The following is a 19,145-nucleotide window of genomic DNA, read 5'->3' on the forward strand; positions in this document are numbered from 1 at the left end:
CTAGTGTCGATCTTGAGCCAACAGAACAAGATAAGATCGATACACTGAAGAATGCTCTACCTTCTTCTTATTCGACTTTCTTGTTCGTGTTAAAAGAGAACGGTTTCTTTCAGAACTCTGAACTTACAGCTGTGCAATTCATAAACAAGATTGAAGAAAGGGAATTTAATATCAAATGTCAAAATACGTTGAAGGAGAATCAAAACCATCAGTCTTCAACCCAAAACCCTTTACTTTATGGAGGTGCATTGCCAGCAAATAATGCTTCAAGTTCAGTGCCAATCAATGCGTTCGTTGCTCAATCCCAAGAGGATTCTAATGTAAACAGTCCACCTAATGTATGTTTTATGGCTAGTGGTGCGACTACAAACTCAAATGCTCATGCATCAAGCTTGCCTAAGGTAAATCTGCAAGAAGCTGAACAACAGTTTGCTTTTGTGTGTGCGTTCATGACTTCTTATGAACAGCTAGTTGGAAGCAAGATCGCCACGAGCGACCTCACAGATGAAGATTATGATCAAATCGACCCGGACGATCTTGAGCTAATGGATTTAAAATGGAACATGGCTATGATCGTTCGTAAAGTCGAAAGGTTTATGCAACGAACGGGAAAAGATCTTCCTACGTTAAACAAAAGGGTCAGGTTTGATAAGCTGAAGGTAAATGTTATAATTGCGGGGAATTTGGCCATTTTGCCAAAGAATGTGACAAGCCGAGGAAAGACTATTTTGGCTTACGCAATTCTGAACGTTTTTCAGGAAAGAATTCATCTGGTGGGGATAAGAGTAAATCTGCTGTATCTGGTGACCAAGACAAATCTTCTGCTACTCAAGCTTTAGTGGTCAATGAAGTAGTTGATTGGTCTCAACGTTTGTTGGGAAATCAAGCAAACGTGGCTATTGTTGTAACAGTGGAGAAATTTGAAGATGCCAGCAGTGATAATGTATCGGAGGGAAGTGATTCATCTGACTCTAAGACTGACACTGATTAAAGTCTGTCGTCTCAAACTGAATCAATCTCTGTGAAGGCTGAATCTTATTCTTGTATGGCTAAGATTGATGAGGTATGTCACAAATCTTAATCTAATGTATCTGAACCTTCATCAAAAGTGAATGATTGTGTTGAATGTGTTGTATTAAAAGCCAAACTTGAAACAACATTAACTCAGAACAATACACTCACAAAAGATCACTTTATGACCAATGAATGCTATAAACAGAAGACAAAATTGCTAGAGCAATCAACTCTGAAAATTCAAAAACTGTCTGAAAGCAATCATGATTTTAAAACTAAAGTTCATTGTAAAATTATTGAAGTTGATCAACATTTGAAGGAGATTCTTCGACTCCGAACCTGTATTTCCAATCTTGAAAACGAAATAATGGAATTGAATAATAAGCTTGGAAAATTTAGAGATTCTTCATTTCTTTTGAATGAAATAATTGAGGTTAATCATTCACATAAGAAAAATGGAAAAGCAGGTTTGGGTTACGACGAAATTCCACCTGCTTTTAAACATGATTACAGTAGCATTCCTGATGTGGAAAAATTTTCCAATATGTCTACTGATAACTCTGAAAGTGTTGATACAACTGGTCCTGCTCGTGAACCAATTCATATCAAAAGTAAAAAGATTTTCACCAAAAACAAATTGGATGGTTTAATCGAGGAGTTGTCTAAACCAGATGTGATTGTCAAAAACAAAGATATTCCAATTGACAATCATATTCTGTGTGAACCCGAAGATTTTGAACAAGCTGTGTATGGTTCAAAGACTTCGGTTGTTTCTTCAAACACATCAAACGTTCCTAAGGTAAATCCTAAAGTAATTCCTAAGGAAAAATCTAATGTATCTCAATCAGACAAGCCTTTGGTGTCTGATGAGGAGTTGATGCGATTCTTTAATCCTCAACTGAAATCATCAAATGGAAAAGTTTTTAAATTAAAGGGTTTCTCAAAAGTGTTTTCTGACAAAGAAGTTTCTTTGAATCTTCTTAAACCTGAAATGATTAAAAGTGTATTTCAGGATGACACATCACAAATGACTAAACTTGAACAAAAATTTTATCAATCAAAAATTGTTAATGTTCAAGAAAAACCAAAAACTAATGTTTTTAAACCTATCACATTCATAAAATCGTCAGGTTTTGAAAATTCTTCGATTTTAACAAATCTTGAATTCTATAAGAAAAGAAAGGGTTTAAAACATGAAACACCGAAGAAAATTACATTTGAGAAACCCAAAGATGATATTCATAAATCTTTGCTATCAAAGACTACATGTACTTTGTCACGAAACACTTGGGACTCTCGATTATTTTTCAAATGTGGTGAACCAGGTCATGTTTCCAAAAAGTGCAAAGCAAAGATTGATGATATCAAAGACTCATCAACTCGAAAGATTCATTCATTATCAAACTTAAAAGAAAACCAAGTTGATGAGTGTGTTATAATGTATTCGAATATTAATCCGAAGAAGGTTATCCGGATTGATTCGGATAATGAAGCAACCAAATGTGTTGACCGTGTTCAACCAATTTGTTCAAATGTTGATTCGGGAAGAATACGTGATGGATACTTAAAGAAGAAAACTAAGAAAACCGTCACATATTCTCAAGTCTCGAATGTTGGAGTTAATTTAAATGATTCTCCTAAAGTATCAAAGGGAGAGCCTAAGACTGAGGCTTGGGCTGCCTTTTTAAACTAATCATTTTACTTGTTTGTGCAAGGTACATCTCGGTCCGTGTCTAATCACAAATGGATATTGGATAATGGATGTTCTCGGAATATCACCGGCAACCTGGATCTTCTGAATAACATCAAAGATATTCAAGGGGGTTATGTTGCGTTTGCTGGTAACCAAGGAGGAATGATTACAAAAGAGGGAGAAGTTTCAAACGGAAAAGTAACGTTTGAAAAGGTTAATTATTGTGAAAAGGTGGATCATAATCTGTTGAGCGTGTCACAAATTTGCGATAAGAAATTTACCACCATATTCACCGACAAGGAATGTGTTATTCTTCAACCGGGATACACAATTCCTGAAGACATGGTTTTCATGCAATCACCTCGATCAAATGATATTTATGTACTTGACATGAGTTATGATGTACAAGTTTCGCCCTCAGCTACTTGCTTTGTATCCAAAGCGACTGAGAAAGATTCTATTCTTTGGCATAGACGCATGGGACACATCCACTTACGAAAGATGAACTTTCTAATGTCAAATGATTTAGTGGATGGTGTGTCACTCAAGAATTTCAAGTTCAATGATCACCGCGTCGCGTGCAAGAAGGGGAAACAAAAGAAGAAATCACATCCAAGCAAGTCACTAAACACTATTGTTACTCCTCTGGAACGACTTCATATGGATCTCTTTGGTCCGGTGAATCGTGCTAGCATTGTTGGAGATTTTTACTGTTTAGTAGTAACAGATGATTTCTCACGCTACTCATGGGTGTTATTTATGGGATCGAAGGATCAGACTCCTGTCTTAATTCAGAATCTTATCACGAAGATCGAATCACTTTATAAACTGAAAGTGAGACGAATTCGTAGTGATAATGGAACTGAATTTAGGAATAATGTATTGGATTTCTTCTGCATTCGGAAAGGAATTCATCGGGAATTCAGTGCACCATATGTTCCTCAACAGAACGGTGTGTCTGAAAGAAAAAATCGTACGCTGATTGAAGCTCCACGTACAATGCTTGCTGATTTAAAGTTACCTGTTCAATTCTGGAACGAAGCTGTGAATACGGCATGCTATATACTGAATCGCGTACTAACGGTAAAGAAGCTCATAAAGACAAGTTACGAGCTTCTGAATAATCGTAAGCCAAACTTAAAGTATTTGGAACCATTCGGGTGTCCATGTACTGTTTTAAAGAAAGATTTTTGAAAGTTCGATGAAAAAGCTTTTGAGGGTTATTTCTTGGGATACAACTCTCCGAAGAAGCGGATTTTCAGTATTTCTTCGGGTTGTGTGGAAGAATGGTATCACGTTGATTGTCAAAGTTATACGACTCCACCAACTGGTACTGGTCCCGATTGGATGTTTGATTACGATCGCTTATTTAATTCGTTTACATCAACAGTCGATGAAGTACCTGACGACCTCATTAGATCTTATTTGGAAGATCAATGTCTTCCGAATCTAAGGTTTTCTTCTGTCGATGTTAATGACTCTCCTAACGTATCAGAAATGCCGAATGTTGTTTCTGAATCTTCCGATGATGCTGATTTTGTGGATTCATCATCTGTCATGATAGATGAAGCTCCTTAGACTACCGAGCCTATTCTAATCAGTGATGATTCAACAACTGTCTCTTTAGACACAGTAAAGGAGAATATCACCAATTTGGGTGATAATGTATCTGTTCCTACAAATCCTTCTTTAAGGATTCATTCACAGCATCCACAGGATCAGATAATTGGTGATGTGAACGACGGGGTTCGTACATGGCACCAATTGGCTAATGTATGTGATGATCAAGCTGATTATAATGTATCTCCTAATGAGGATTCGATAGTTTGTGCTTATGCGGATTTGCATTCTTCGGGTATTCTCAGTATTGCACAATACACCTGCTTCCTGTCACAGATAGAACCGACTAGTGTTGCAATGGCACTCAAGGAACCATCTTGGGTTGAAGCTATATAGGAGGAGCTGCAACAGTTTATAAGACTGGGTGTATGGGACTTAATCGATAAACCCGATCGCGTACAAAAGGCGATTCCAACTAAATGGGTCTTTAAGTGCAAAAAGGACGACCGCGGGGTAATCGTGAGAAACAAAGCACGATTGGTCCGGTAGCATGACTGAAGTATAAATTACAATCAACAAGAAGGCATAAATTACACTGAAGTATATGCTCCGGTAGCATGACTGGAGGCTATACGAATTTTTCTTGCCTATGCAGCCTACAAAAATTTTAAGGTTTATCAAATGGACGTGAAATCGGCGTTCTTGAATGGAGCTATTCATGAGGAAGTGTACGTGAAGCAACCTCCTGGTTTCGAGGATCTAGACTTTCCCGAGCGTGTTTATCGGTTAAACAAGGCTCTTTATGGTTTACATCAGGCCCCGAGAGCCTGGTACAACACGTTGGTTGACCATCTAATTGAAAGTGGGTTCAAGAGAGGAACTATGGATTGTACATTATTCTATAAGAACGTGGGTGATGATCTGCTCCTCATCCAAATCTACGTGGACGATATTATTTTCGGTTCGACAAATGACAACTTATGTAAAGACTTTGAGAAGACAATGCAGACAAAATTTGAGATGAGTTCGATGGGAGAGATTAGTTTCTTTTTGGGTTTGCAAGTTCACCAGTCTGACATCGGGATCTTTATCCATCAGACGAAATATGTGAACGATGTCTTGAGCCGATTCAAGATATCCAATGGCAAAATTCCCTCAACACCTCTTCCCGTGGGTCACAATTTATCACCGGATGAATTGGAGGATACCGTAGATCCAACCCTATATCGAGCTATGATCGGATCACTTATGTATTTGACTCATCTCGACCTGATATCATGTTTGCTGTTTGTTTGTGTGCTAGGTACCAATCGAGTCCCCGAGTGACTCACCTGGCGGCAGTAAATCGCATCTTACATTATCTGAGGGGAAATCCTGACATCGGGTTATGGTACCCCAAGGACGATATGTTCGATCTCACCGCCTTTACTGATTCGGACTATGGAGGATGCAAGATCAACTTCAAATCTACAACAGCGGGATGTCAATTCTTAGGAAACCGACTTGTTTCCTGGCAGTGTAAGAAGCAGACAACGGTCTCAACTTCAACAGCCGAAGCGGAGTATGTGGCGGCCTCCAGTTGCTGCTCACAGGTTCTCTGGATCCAGCAACACTTGCGGGATTACGGTTTGAAGTTTCTTACTACTCCCATTTATATTGATAATTCTGCTGCAATTTCAATCACCAAAAATCCGGTTTACCGTTCGAAAACCAAACATATTGAAATTCGTTATCACTTTATACGTGATTGTTTTGAAAAGAAATTAATATCAATTGATAAAATTCATACGGATTTTCAAAAGGCTGACCTTTATACTAAGGAATTTGACAAAACACGTTTTCAATATCTGCTAGGTATAAATGGTTTAAAATCTTTAAAGGATATTCAAAAGCTTGGTTAAATCATTTTATTTCTTGTTTTCTTTTCGATTTTTGTTGTTTTTAGGAGGAGAAAAATATAAAATCCAAAAATATTGTGATTTCTGTTTGTACAGAGAAAATTTAAAAACTCCAAAAACATTCAAATATTGAAAAATTTCAAAAACATTGAAAAATGCTTCTCAAAATGAGTTTTGAAGCAAAAAGGGAAAATGATAGTACATTGACGGGATTGATCTAGTACATGGATAAACTAGATTAAAAATTACCGTAAGGCCAACAATATGATATGCAGAGATAGACTTGACAGACTATGTAGGAACTGATAAGATATAAAGATAATGAATGCCGAACCTAGTGGAATTACATCTTGAAAGATTGATACTATATCTGATTTAAAGAAAAGTCAAAAGTCAAAATGATTACTGTGTGTGCATGCTTTCATTTTTTAAGAAATTCTGCTTTGTTTCTATTTTATTTTGCAAAGAAATTCAACTTCATTTTTTCTTTATTTTTATTCAAATATTTGATCCTCTCCTGCGCGATAAGATTATCCGACCTGAGGGTTAATATTTGGGTATTCTGCTTTATTTTTCTTGGTGTTTCGTATAAAATATTGGACTTTCTCCGCGCGATAATACGAGATTATCCGAATTGAGGGTTAAGATTTTATGCAACTTCAACTTATTTTTTATCTTTTTATTTTGTTGAAATGGAACCTTATTTGCGTGTAGTCATACCGACCTTAAGGGAAAATTTTGACTTTCTGCTTTATTTTCTTTTTATAATTTTTGCATGAGTCACAGTTAATCAAAATTTGGAAAATCAAAAGAAAAAACATACATGTGATATTCACTGTATAAGAGATAGAAATGTTATATCTGATTGATGGGGTCCACATATGGTTTCTTGCTTAATTGAACCAAATTAAAGCATATCGTAAAGTTTCCGACAAGTCCGTGAAAAGTTTAAGAGGACAATTATATCTGCAATCATCGTTGGGTTACGCTTATAATAATCATCAAAATTGAAGTGTTACTCAGTGATATTTTCGTCAATATGATTCACTGCTCAACTCATAAAAATATGTACTGCTTTAATAGTGTAGTCGTTTATTGTTTTTCGTTATTTGTTATTTGAAAATTTCGAAAATCCAAAAAGATTTTTTTCTTTCTTTTCAATTTTGCTTTAGTTCTAATTACCAAGCTAGCGAATAAATTCAAAGGAAAAAGAAAAAGATTGATCCCCAAAAAGTTTTAAGTTAATCGTGCTTAATGTATTTACAACTGGTATCAGTTGTATTTTTAACGTAAATATCCGTTTAAATTAAATATTACCGATCCTTGGTTGATTGGGTATTTTAAATTTATGCGATTAAACCCTAAAAATTGGATTTAATTGATTATTTAATTCATTGTTAAAACTCTAATTGTTTTTAATATTATTAATTCCTTAAATGAGATTTGTGTCTCATTCGCTAAGGAAAATTGGGTGATTCGTTAAAATGTTTAATGAATGTAAAGCCATTCCTTATTTAAACATAACGAATGAGTTTCTCATTCGTTATAAAGACATTTGCTTCCGTTGTGCATAACGAATGGAGGTCATTCGTTTAAACATTTAACGAATCGAATGTATAATGTATCATTCGTTAAAGATTAACGAATAACTTCTTTATTCGTTAAAATGTTAACGAATAAGAGAAGGTAAAATAAGATTCGTTAAAATCTTTAACGAATGAGAATCTTATTCGTTGAAAAATTTAACGAATCAGGATTATTAATTTAACAAATGAGGTCATTCGTTAGTTCAAATTTTGAAAGAATGACCTCAGGCGTTGTGAAATTATTGGGTTAAAATCCCAATGTTTGACGAATGCCGTTTCATTCGCCATTTTCCTATTTCACTATCACCTTAGACGAACTATTGCCAAATTTTTCCAAGATTTCATACCTGCTTATTATCGCAATTGATTAACATATTCGTGTTATACAGGTATTGGCGATCTCAATGATATGAGTCTTATGGATTTTCATCGGGTTTTTATGTGTTAATTGATCGATGTTCTAACTAGTTATGAACCGAACAGTTGCACACTGTTAAAACTCATATATTGATGACAATTAGTTCCGATGATCATTGATTAGGATATAAAACTGATTTCAGATCAATGTCATTGGAGTTAAATGTGAAAATTGTTAGGAAACTAACTGATACATCGTTGATATTCATCGTCTTTGACTTTGAATAGTCAAAATTAATTTAATTTTTGACTCCTGATAGTCAAATGAAAATTTAATTTACATTCATTACCTTTGTAACGAATGATCAGGTCAGATTCGCTAAATTGTTAACGAAAGACTATCTGTTTCGCGAAGGTAGAGAATGGACAGTGTATTTGATAACGAATATGTGTAACGAATCAGAGTTGATTCGTTAAAGTAATACACATTGATTCGTTACAATAATGAATGACTTCACGTATAAGTATGATTCGTTCTTTGTAACAAATGTAAAACATTAATTGTATAACGAATGTCTCATTCGTATAAAGTAACGAATGAGATGCTCATTCGTTAAATTAGTATGATGTATTTAAACAGTTTGTTGATTTATTTTTTCAGAAATGGTAGACGAGATCATTCAACATCCAGTTCCCGCGCAACAACCAGCAGATAATCCAGAACAGCCTCAAATTCAAGATGAACCTGTTCAAGCTCCCATCATGCTGTCATGTAACAAGAGCCATAATATTTGTGCCTATCTTGAACCGATCTTTGAAGATTCTTCTATATTCGGGGGAATGATTAGTTTTCTGATTCGCTCGAGAATCTACAAGGCCATTTCTACTCGTACAGTTGTTTATCAGAAGATAATACAAGAGTTTTGGAATACTGCTAAGTTCAATAAAGAAGATGATCAGATATAAGCGGTTATTCAAGAAAAACGGGTGGTGATTGATATTGGCGTGATCAGAGACTCATTGGGATTTAATGACACAGTTGATGACAGATGTGAGTTCGATAGAGCATTGATCAGAGGATTATTTGGCCATGTAAAGTATAATGGTGATTTGGGCAGATCTATGTACAACAAAGCGAACTTGTGTGAACAATACAAGTATCTGCTTCACGTATTGATTCATTGTCTCGGTGAACGTAAGGGTGGATTTGACGAGTGCCGAGTGATGCTTCAATCTGCGTTTGTTGCCCTTGTTCTTAATAAATCATTCAATTTCTCAGAATTGGTTTATTATCATTTGAAAGAAAACATCACCAGCAGACATAAGTTCTTAATGTATCCCAGATTTTTACAAATGATGATAAATGATCTGGTGCCTGACTTGGAAAAAGATCAAGCAGACGTAATGAAGCTCGATCATATGAATGAAGAGACGATGCGACATTTGAGATCATACAGAGGTCAGAGTTTGGTAGATCGACCAAAGTTTAAACGTTTGATTGGTCATCTAGCGAATATTGATTATGTCGCGCCACCTAATGATTGTTGGGCTCATGACGAATCCGATTCAGAACGTGAAGGTGGTGATGGTGGAGATGATGGTGGTCCAGGACCACAAGCCGAGTTAAGTTATGAACAGAAGCGTAAGCGTAAAGGTAAAGAACCGATGACGGAAAAGGGGGAGAAACCCAAGAAACAACGAGTTAGAAGGGGTTCGGATATTAAGATACCGAGTCAGCCATTTGTGCCTTCTACTGCTGTTTCTACTCCTATTATTTCTTCTACTGCTTCTCCAGTTCCAGTTCCACAGATTCCACGATTTCCTACTCATACTACACTGACAGATTTTCCTCATTCTCCAACACCTGTGCAGATGCCTACTTCTCTAATGCCTCCAACTCTGACTTTGGCTACTACTGTGAGGCATGATCCTCATTTTGGAGACATATTACATACTGTATTGGCACGGATGCCTACACCACAGCTATCTACTCCTGTTACTCCGTTGCCGAGGCCTGGGCATTCGTTTATGACATTCAATCGTCCTCAGGGTCCAATGCAACCAGTGCATCCTAATTTCTATCACATGGCTCCTCATGCTCAATGATTTCACATGATGAATCTGTTGCATTTATAGCAAAATCAAATGCAAGCAGACTGAGGTGCTAATGAGAACGGAATTTGCTAAGGCATCTTCTATCGGCTCAACGTGATAATAGGGAACTTCGAGCCCTGATTGCTGCTCAGGGGGGAGAGATTAGATAAGCAGGATGAGATTATTCTTCAACTGACATGCAAAGAAGATGAATTAAAGAAGTTGAAGAATAATGAAGACTATCAGGATGGTGCAGGGGGTGGGGTAGATCAGCAACCGGGCGGAAGTTCCACACCGTCGGCGGGTAATAAGACTGATGCGAGTGTTGGTGGTGGGTCTGAAGCTAGTAATCTACAGATTGTTCCATATAAAGATTACACGAGAGCTAAGCCAATTGATGTTATTCTGGCTAACATGCTTCTGTTTGTAGGAATGGATGGGATTGTATATAGTATGGTGAATGCTGATGAGATCGAAGAAGGAGAATTTGTTGATCATTCTTTAACGAAAGAACAAATTGCCTTGCTTCTGGATCTAAATGATGATGAGTTGAGGAATTGGGTAAGAACGTGGATGTGGAGATGGAAGATAGTACTGATACAGGTATTCCTCACGGGAATGTACCTGATTTTGAAGAAGTGGAAGTGGAAGATGTTACTGCTGAAGAATATCCGGAGTTTTACACAGATAATAACCATGACTCGGGTATTCCATTCTTTACGACTGAACATTTTAATGCAGCAGAACGTCGGTTACAAGAAGAAAAGAATAAGTTTAAAGCTGTTGAATCAAGTCATGTATCCACTACTGATAAAAAGCGCAAACGTGCTTTGGATGGTATGTTCGAGCATAACGTAAAGAAGATGAACAAGATGATCGAGACCTTTCGTTATCATGAACAAGAGGAAGTCAAATTAGCAAGGGATCGAGCATCGTCATACCAAATGAAGAAGTACAAGCCAGCTAAATATGTGAGAGGTGACATGGTAGCATGGCAGTATGATTCAGAGCTTAAGGTATATATCGTGAAGTGGGAGCATGGTATTTATTATTTCAAACGCCCACACGATATCTTATCTATGCCCAGATGGGATGTGAGAACCCTAGCCAATCGACCGTTTGTAAATCGTGGGGACGATAAGTGGGCTAGTTAGTTCTATAAGCAGTTATTACATGAAACCTGTTTTGGTTTCAAGTTTTTCAAGCCTCAGGTTCCAACTCATAAGTACATAGATGAGATTGATACTCGCACTAGCTGGAGGAAGTTAATTTTACAAGTCAAGCCGCCAAAGACTATGAAGAGGGTTCCCATGAAGATATTTCCTCAGAGTCTTTTCACCTCGTTCAATTATTGGTACTACGACAATATTAAAGGTGAAGTGGTGATTGTTTAGGGTTACGGTTCTAACACGAAGACAATATGTGTTATTGATCCGATGTGGCTAGTTAACCAATCTGAGTCTGACAATGATGCGTTATTTACAAGTCAGATCAGATTTGCTAATGTAAGAGATTATGAACTTGCTATGCAGTTTCAGAAGGTTGTTAGAGTCTGTTATGCATACAAGATTCATAGCTGCGTTGACTGGAAGACGAAGATGTTCCAGTGTTAAAGTAGATAAAGAGCTCGAGACGAGGGGGGTTTGTTGATACATGTTTTGTACCTCTCGGTCTTTATCAGGGCATTAATGTAATAAGTCTAAAGTATAGGGGTCTTAATGTAAATATGGCTAAATAGGCCATTCGCTCTAATGTAAGTTACATTCGTTACCCCGTAACGAATGTAACACATTCGTCTAATTTGTAAGCTCATTCATTAACCAAGTTTAACGAATGAGGGCCATTCGCTATCATTTAAAGTATAACGAATAAGTATGTTTATTCGTTAAAGTATCTGTAACGAATGACACATTCGTTAAGTGTTAACTTAACGAATGTGGTCATCCCCTATAAATACCCTGTAACTTATCATTAATGTAACAGTTATGATATTTTGCCATTTTTCTCTCTCATTACTCTGCCGAATTGTTCACTCAACATACACACTACACACACATAACGTATGCAAGCCTAATCATATAAGAATCAACATGTGTATCGTTGTTATCAAGACCTAGATCTGTACAAGCTCTTTCACCAGGTGTCCTCTTTCCATTGGCCGATGTCGCTATCAGGAGGTTTTGAGGGAATATTCTAGAAATAGTTTGTTACAACTGCTCTTCCATCTCACGTGGCGATCATACGTGTGATGAGTCCTTTAAGTTGTCTGTGGATTCCTTTCGCGGATGCTTGCGTGACCATCCGCGGATTATGATGGAGCTCAGCAGTGTCTTGGGTTGTGGATGGCTTTACCAATCCACACATTCCTTGCGCGGATGTCTTTTGGCGATCCGTGGGTAGGGTAATGGATCCATGGGTGGCGGATGTCTTTTGACGGTCAGCGGGTCGGATAAGGGGTCCGTGGGTAGCTTTGCTACCCTCCCTCTATAAGCCCCATAGTCCATTGTTGCTTCCATGAGTCGATGTCGCGGGTGGAATTATGGACTTCTTCTCTTTTGTCGCGGGTTGCAACTATTAGTCCTTTAGTATTCCTGTTGTTTTGAACTGGGGTACTGTTTAGGCGTCTGCGATGTGACGTCTCCTGTCTAAGTCGTGTCAAGAGTGGTGCTTGAGGTTGGTGCACGAGTTTTTAGGCGGCTGATTCGAAATTATTTTGTTTTGTCAGTTCCCACCTAACGTGTCGCTTTGCCATTGGATGGTTTCAGTACGTGAGCTGGATCCCTCTTTCTTCGCATTAATTGCGATGTGTATATATAGGGGGAGGCGTTCCACATTCCGAAATCACTTGCAAAAATTGCTTCTAATCTTCTTCTTCCTTCATCTTTTTCATTCTGACTTATCATCTCGATCAACCATGGCTGGTAGTAAGAAAGGTACAAAGAGAAGTTGGGAGGGCAAGAAAGATTCATCTAAGGGGCTTGTAGAGAATATTTGTATAAACTGGAAGGCCGCCGACTTCAAAGACATCGTTAATCTGTATGGGTTAGCGCCGGAGTTGGAGCCGGAGCTCCCTTCACCTAGTTCTACGACCGATCAGCCGCCGGCCTGGAAGATTGCCTTGTACGGTGAGTCGTTCACCACAAGCAATTTCCGATTGCCTATCACCAGGTTTTTTGGTGATTTCTTGGTTGCTATTGGGATTCATATATCCCAGTTGCATCCATTCGGAGTGATGAGGCTCCGACACTTCGAGTTCTGCTGCAGGGCTCTGGCGATAGAGGCCAAAGGTAGATCGCAATCTGGCGATCTACAAGATTCAAACCCGCGACAGCTGGTTTAGCTTCGCCGTCCAGGGGAAGGCGATAGGGACTGAGCCTCCAAGGAGTGCTCACGAATGGAAGAACAAGATTTGTGGGTTAATGCGGATGTTATTCCGCTAGCCATGACCCGCCGTTCGCTGACCTCCAAAGTTTCCCTTCCTGCTGCGACACTGGGGGTCAGGAGTGGTTCTAGGAGTTGACGCGGACTCCTAATCCGATGGGTCTGATCCCCGAGTCTGCGTTAGTCCAGGTGGGGATGAGCCGCCTTTGGCCATACCCTGCGGAGCAGCCATATTTCTCCCGGGACGACGAACGTAAGTTTTCCTTCCATTGCATCCGTTAGTGTTTTTTTTTATATATTTATTTGCTTTCTTCTCTTGCATGGGAGTGTTCGTTATTTGAGGTTATTATCCCCACCATTGTGGGGAATATGTTCAGGATGCCCTTGGAGATGTATCAAGAGCCTATTCTGTATCAAGAGCCTATTCTGGATCTGCAGTTGTGACCGCTGTGCGTCCGCCATCTCCGCCTCTGGTGGTTTTGCAGGAGGTTAGGGAGGATGTTCCTCCTGAGGACGTTCATATGCCGTCACCTGAGGTAGTGGTGGAGGCGGAGGTTGTGCCTCCAAAAGATACATTTGTAACCCCTCCGGTTTCCACGGGTGAAGGGGCGGAGTCCTTTAATCAAGGGGACTCCCTCTTTCGCCCCTCATGGAACCTTGGTCCTGACGTGGTTTCCACGTGCTTTAATCAAGGGGACTCCGGTTTCCACGTGCTTTTTACTGATCCGCGCGTGTGCCAAGAGTTCTTTGAGCACTGCCTCCCGCCCTATGAGTGTAACATGATACACTCCCAAACTCAGGCTAGCTTAGCTCAATCACTTAGCTATCACTTGGCTAATGTGTTGTCCACTAGTCGTGAGGTATTTAAGGGCTAGGTGGTCGGTCAAGGCGACCTTGAGTGTGCCGTTCAGCGTATGGATGAAACTAAAGCGGCGAGGGATGCCGTCCTCGTGGAGGCAAAGAAGACTGAAGTTGCTCTCCTGGCTGCCCAGAAGAAGAACAAGTGTCTGGAGGAGCGGGTGGCCGCTCAGGTCAAGTTTGTCGCCGCCCGGGATGAGGATGTTCGGAGGCTTGCGGCGGAGGTGAAGGGAAAGGATGATCTCCTTGATTCCGTTTCTAAGGAGAAGGAAGATCTAGAGGTGGTCTTCACCAATGCCTCGGATGAACAGCATTGACTCCTCAAGTTTGGCATCCTCAAGGTAAATATTTCTATTTACTCTCATATTGGGATTATTATTCTAATTTTCTTTGGAACAGATTTTCAGGCTTATCAAGGATGGTCCTGAACTTGGGGATTGCCTTGCTGACCTGCTGGTCAGCTCTTCGCAGGTAGGTCGCCAGGCTGGTTTTGCGGAGGGTTACTCCATGGCTAGCGAGGGACGTCCGTCCTCCGAGTTTGAGCTTCACGGCCAGGATTGTCAAAAGGAATATGAAGCACGGAAGGATTCCTTTGATAACCTTTCCTTTGACATCCTGAAGTATATTGAGGAGAACTGTCACGAGGCTACCGCGGTTGGGGAGCTACGTCTTCACGTGAACCGGTTGATTGCGGAAGCCGAAGACAAGGAAGCCCCCAAGGAAGACTAGGAATAGGTTGTAATGTTATTGTATTTCCTTTCTTCTTGTAAATATTTGTAAATAAATTGAAACTATCTTTTTTACTTGTGTTGAACTTTGCGTATATTGAGGGGATTATTCGGATCATTAATGACTTCTCTGTCGATAACTAGTCCGCCTTTAGTTGTGACTTGTCTTTTTTTCTTGTTCTTTTCTTTGACTTATATTCCAATAATGTCTGACGTATCAACCAAAGCATTTAGTCTGTCTGGATACTGTAAAACTAGTAGTTCGCTGATTATATCTGAATTTTGATAGATATGACAGGCCTGTCACGCGCAGAAAAAGCTGACAACTGGTTCGCGCCGTACCTAGGGATTTTAAATTTCGACCTTTTGTTTTCCCGCCTGACGTGGCATGATCTGACTGGTGAACAGCTGTTTTGTACTGTTCCACGCATTTAATGTTGTTCCTATATATATCTGTCGGTTTCTACTTTATTTCTTTACTTTGTATTTGAACAACGAAGATAATTTCGCCGGAATTTTAGAGGTATTCTCTCTTCAAACCATAAAGTCTTCTTCGTCTTTTTCTCCGGCGACCATAGCTCGTTGTAGTAAATTCTTAGCCGACTATATGGCGTCGGTGAGGCCTGATTACCAGACCAACGACTTTGTAACCATTGATTGGGACGTCAAGGGCTTTCAAGACGTTGTCAATGCTTACAGCATAGCTCCAGAATAGGAGTCGGAATTTCCGGAACCTGGTTCTACGGCGAGCCATTCTCCGGTGGGGAAGATGGCCGTGTTCGCCGAATATTTCAGCTCTAGGAATCTCCGATTTCCGATTAACCAATTTCTAGGTAAGTTGATAACCGGGAATATGGTTCATACTTCCTAGCTTCATGCTTCGGCTGTGGTGCGCATGCGTCACTTTGAGTTTTGCTGCCGGGTGCATGGCATTGTGCCTACTATTGATAAGTTCGGCGTATTCTACCGCTTGCGTGGTAGGGGCGGCCGCTATGTTTGCCTTCCGACTGACCAGAAGGCTATTTCTGAGGACACGCCTCTCTTCGACCCATAGTGGGCTAGGAAATTCTTCTGGATACGGGAGGACGTGATCCTGTCACCCATGTATTGGCATTCGGCGGATCAGCCTTTGCTTGCCTTGCTATTTGTTGAACGTCCGGAGAGGCATGAGTGGTATCAACAATTGACCCATACCCCCACTCCTATGTCTCCCATCCCTGAATCTGCTCTTGTGAGAGCTGGGATGAGTCGCTTGGGGCCTTATCCGGACGATGTGCCATATTTCCGGAAGCCGGATGGATGTAAGTAGCCTTATTGTACTTTCTGAGTTTATTCTGGTTTCTAATTTTTGTTTATTATGCAGCTAAAGGTCTTCTTCTGTCTGTTCTTGTGGCGGGTGTGCCTGGGGTCATGCACATTACTGCCCGTGACAAGAAAGAGCTCTCCATCCTTGACAAAACCAGGGATAATTTTTTTTTCCTGAACGAACCCGTCCGGAGCCTGTGGTCACAGAGGGTATGTTCGCGAAAGGTAATGTAACTTTGATATAACCCAGGATAATTTCCTGCGTATTCTCGCCAGTTACTGAATATGTTTTATGATAGAGCCTTTGGTTGCAAGAGAAAGGAAACGTCGTCAGCCACACTCCGTTGGAGGTGGCTATTGAAAAACAGGGAACGGGTCTTCCTCTCCCTTCCTCCGAAAGCGAAGAAGGTCCGCCTTAGTGACCGTGTTGCGGTCCGTGCTAAAGGTATCACATATATTTATGGATCCGTGTTTGTTATCTGGTTGCTTACCTGGTGGTTTATTCTTGTGCAGCCCCTATTATTCTCTTGGACTCTTCCCCCGCTAAGGGTGATAACCGGCGGTCTGCTGCGGGTAAGGGGTAGCACGAGGAGGATTCAACCTCCTCTGATGTCCAGAGGTTGGAGTTGCCGCCTTCGCCTTCTGTTTGTGAAGCTGAGGGGCCTTCCGAGCGGGTCGGGGTACCTTCTCCGCCTCCTCATGAATCCGAGGGGGGAGGAGGGGGTCCGCGTCATGCAGGGTGGTATTGCTCGACACGTCCCCGAATGAAATCTGACTCCTTCCTCGCGGTTTTCTGACGGGGATGTGTGTTTTGATTTTCTTCATGAGGGCGTGCCTCCTGCTGAGCGCGAGTACTAGCGGAACCGGTCCCGGGTATCTGTTGGCAATTCGTATATATATCATTTGGCCAACATGGTTTCCACAACCCAGGAGATATACCGGGACTGGAACTTCATGGGGCGGAACTGGGGTTCTTAGGAGAACCTGTTGGAAGAGCTCCGGGCAAAAAGGGAAAAATATCGTCTCGTGGCCTAACACCGACAGGTGGAAGTTGAGAGATTCTGAACGGGCTCTCCAACAAGAGAGGGAGCGGCAGGCTGCTGCTGGCAAGGATTGGGAAAAGGCGTGTCGACGACAAAATGCTGCACTCGAGACCGCACGTGCTCTGACTCGTGCACGTGAAGCTGATCTTGCTAAGGCAGAAGAAGCCAAGAGTGATATTGAAGCTCGCCTTGCATCTCAAGAGGAAGTTATCAGTACTCTTCGCGCTGCTGCTGCTGAGAAGGATCAATTAATTGAAGATTTGATCAATGAAAACACCAAGTATGTTAGTGAGCAGGGCGCGTTGAAGTTAAGTGCTGAGGAGGCTTCCTCCGATCGTGCCTGGTTGATGCGGGAAGGTTTTCCCAAGGTATGGGTCCCTTCAACTTTATCATGGCTTGTGGTTTCGTTTTGTTGATTCTTGCATTGTTTTTGTAGGTTATCTCCCGTATTCATAGAGGAGACGAGTTAGGAAACTGCCTTGCTGACCTTCTATGCGCATCAAGTGATTCGGGGGGCAAGGCAGGTTTCCAAGAGGGGATGGCCATTACGTGGGGAGGTCGCCCCAACAGATTTTGACCTTCACGGTGTGGATGTGGATGGGGAATATGATGCATGAATGAACGCTTTTGACCAACTGCACTTCCCCATCCAGGATGCTATCCAAAGTTTTGCTGAAGCGGCGGATGGCGTTCGCCAGTTCCTCGACTATCTTCGCGAAGAGTAGTTTCATTGTATATATATTTTATCTCTTGTTCCTGTAATCCCTTTTTTGAATGTATATATGACATGGATTTTACATTTTGTCTTGTATGATTACAATATAAATGTGTGTGAGCTAAATCCGTCATGTATCCAAAATATAGGATTAGGATAAGTATTGGCACGCAGGCCTATCCGTACAGGAATTAACATTCTAAAAATTTTAAAAACATGTAACTGTGCATAACTGTATTTGCATTAATTATCAGTTCGAGAGAAACAAAATTTGGTACGCAGACTGAAATAAACGAGGCACGCAGGGCAGTGTAGAGGCACGCAGGCCTAAAAGATAATGATGTAGCTTAGATATAGCACCTTCGTAGTTGTGCAACGTTCCAACTCCTGGGAATAGGAATGCCGTCCAATTTTTTCAATTTCTATGCACCCTTTCCCAACACCTCATAAATTTGGTAAGGACCTTCCCATGTGGGGGCTAACTTTCCCGTTGATTCGGCGTTTGATGCCTCATTGTTTCGGAAGACATAGTCCCCTTTGTGGAATGCACAAATTTTGACCCGCGCATCATAGTATTTATGGAGCTGGTTTTTGTATTTACTTTCGCGTATAGCTGCCATCTCGCATCTTTCCTCTAGGAGGTCTAAGTTCATCATGAGTTCTTTTTCGTTGTCCTCCATTAAGAGGATTCTTATGGATGGGAGGCCAATTTCTGCAGGTATCATTGCTTTCGTGCCATATGTCAAGCTGAATGGTGTTTCCGAGTTGCTGGTTTTTTTTATTTGTACGATGCGCCCATAGTACATGAGGGAACTCGTTAACCCATCCTGTTCTTTTGGATCCTAGTCTAGCCTTAATGCCTTCTTTGATGCTTCGATTGGCTTGCTCCACCTGCCCATTAGCTTGGGGGTGG

Source organism: Bidens hawaiensis, unplaced genomic scaffold, assembly GCF_021521415.1.
Source record: "Bidens hawaiensis isolate Kalapana, Puna unplaced genomic scaffold, B.hawaiensis_p1.1 tig00011229_1, whole genome shotgun sequence".
Taxonomy (NCBI): Eukaryota; Viridiplantae; Streptophyta; class Magnoliopsida; order Asterales; family Asteraceae; genus Bidens; species Bidens hawaiensis.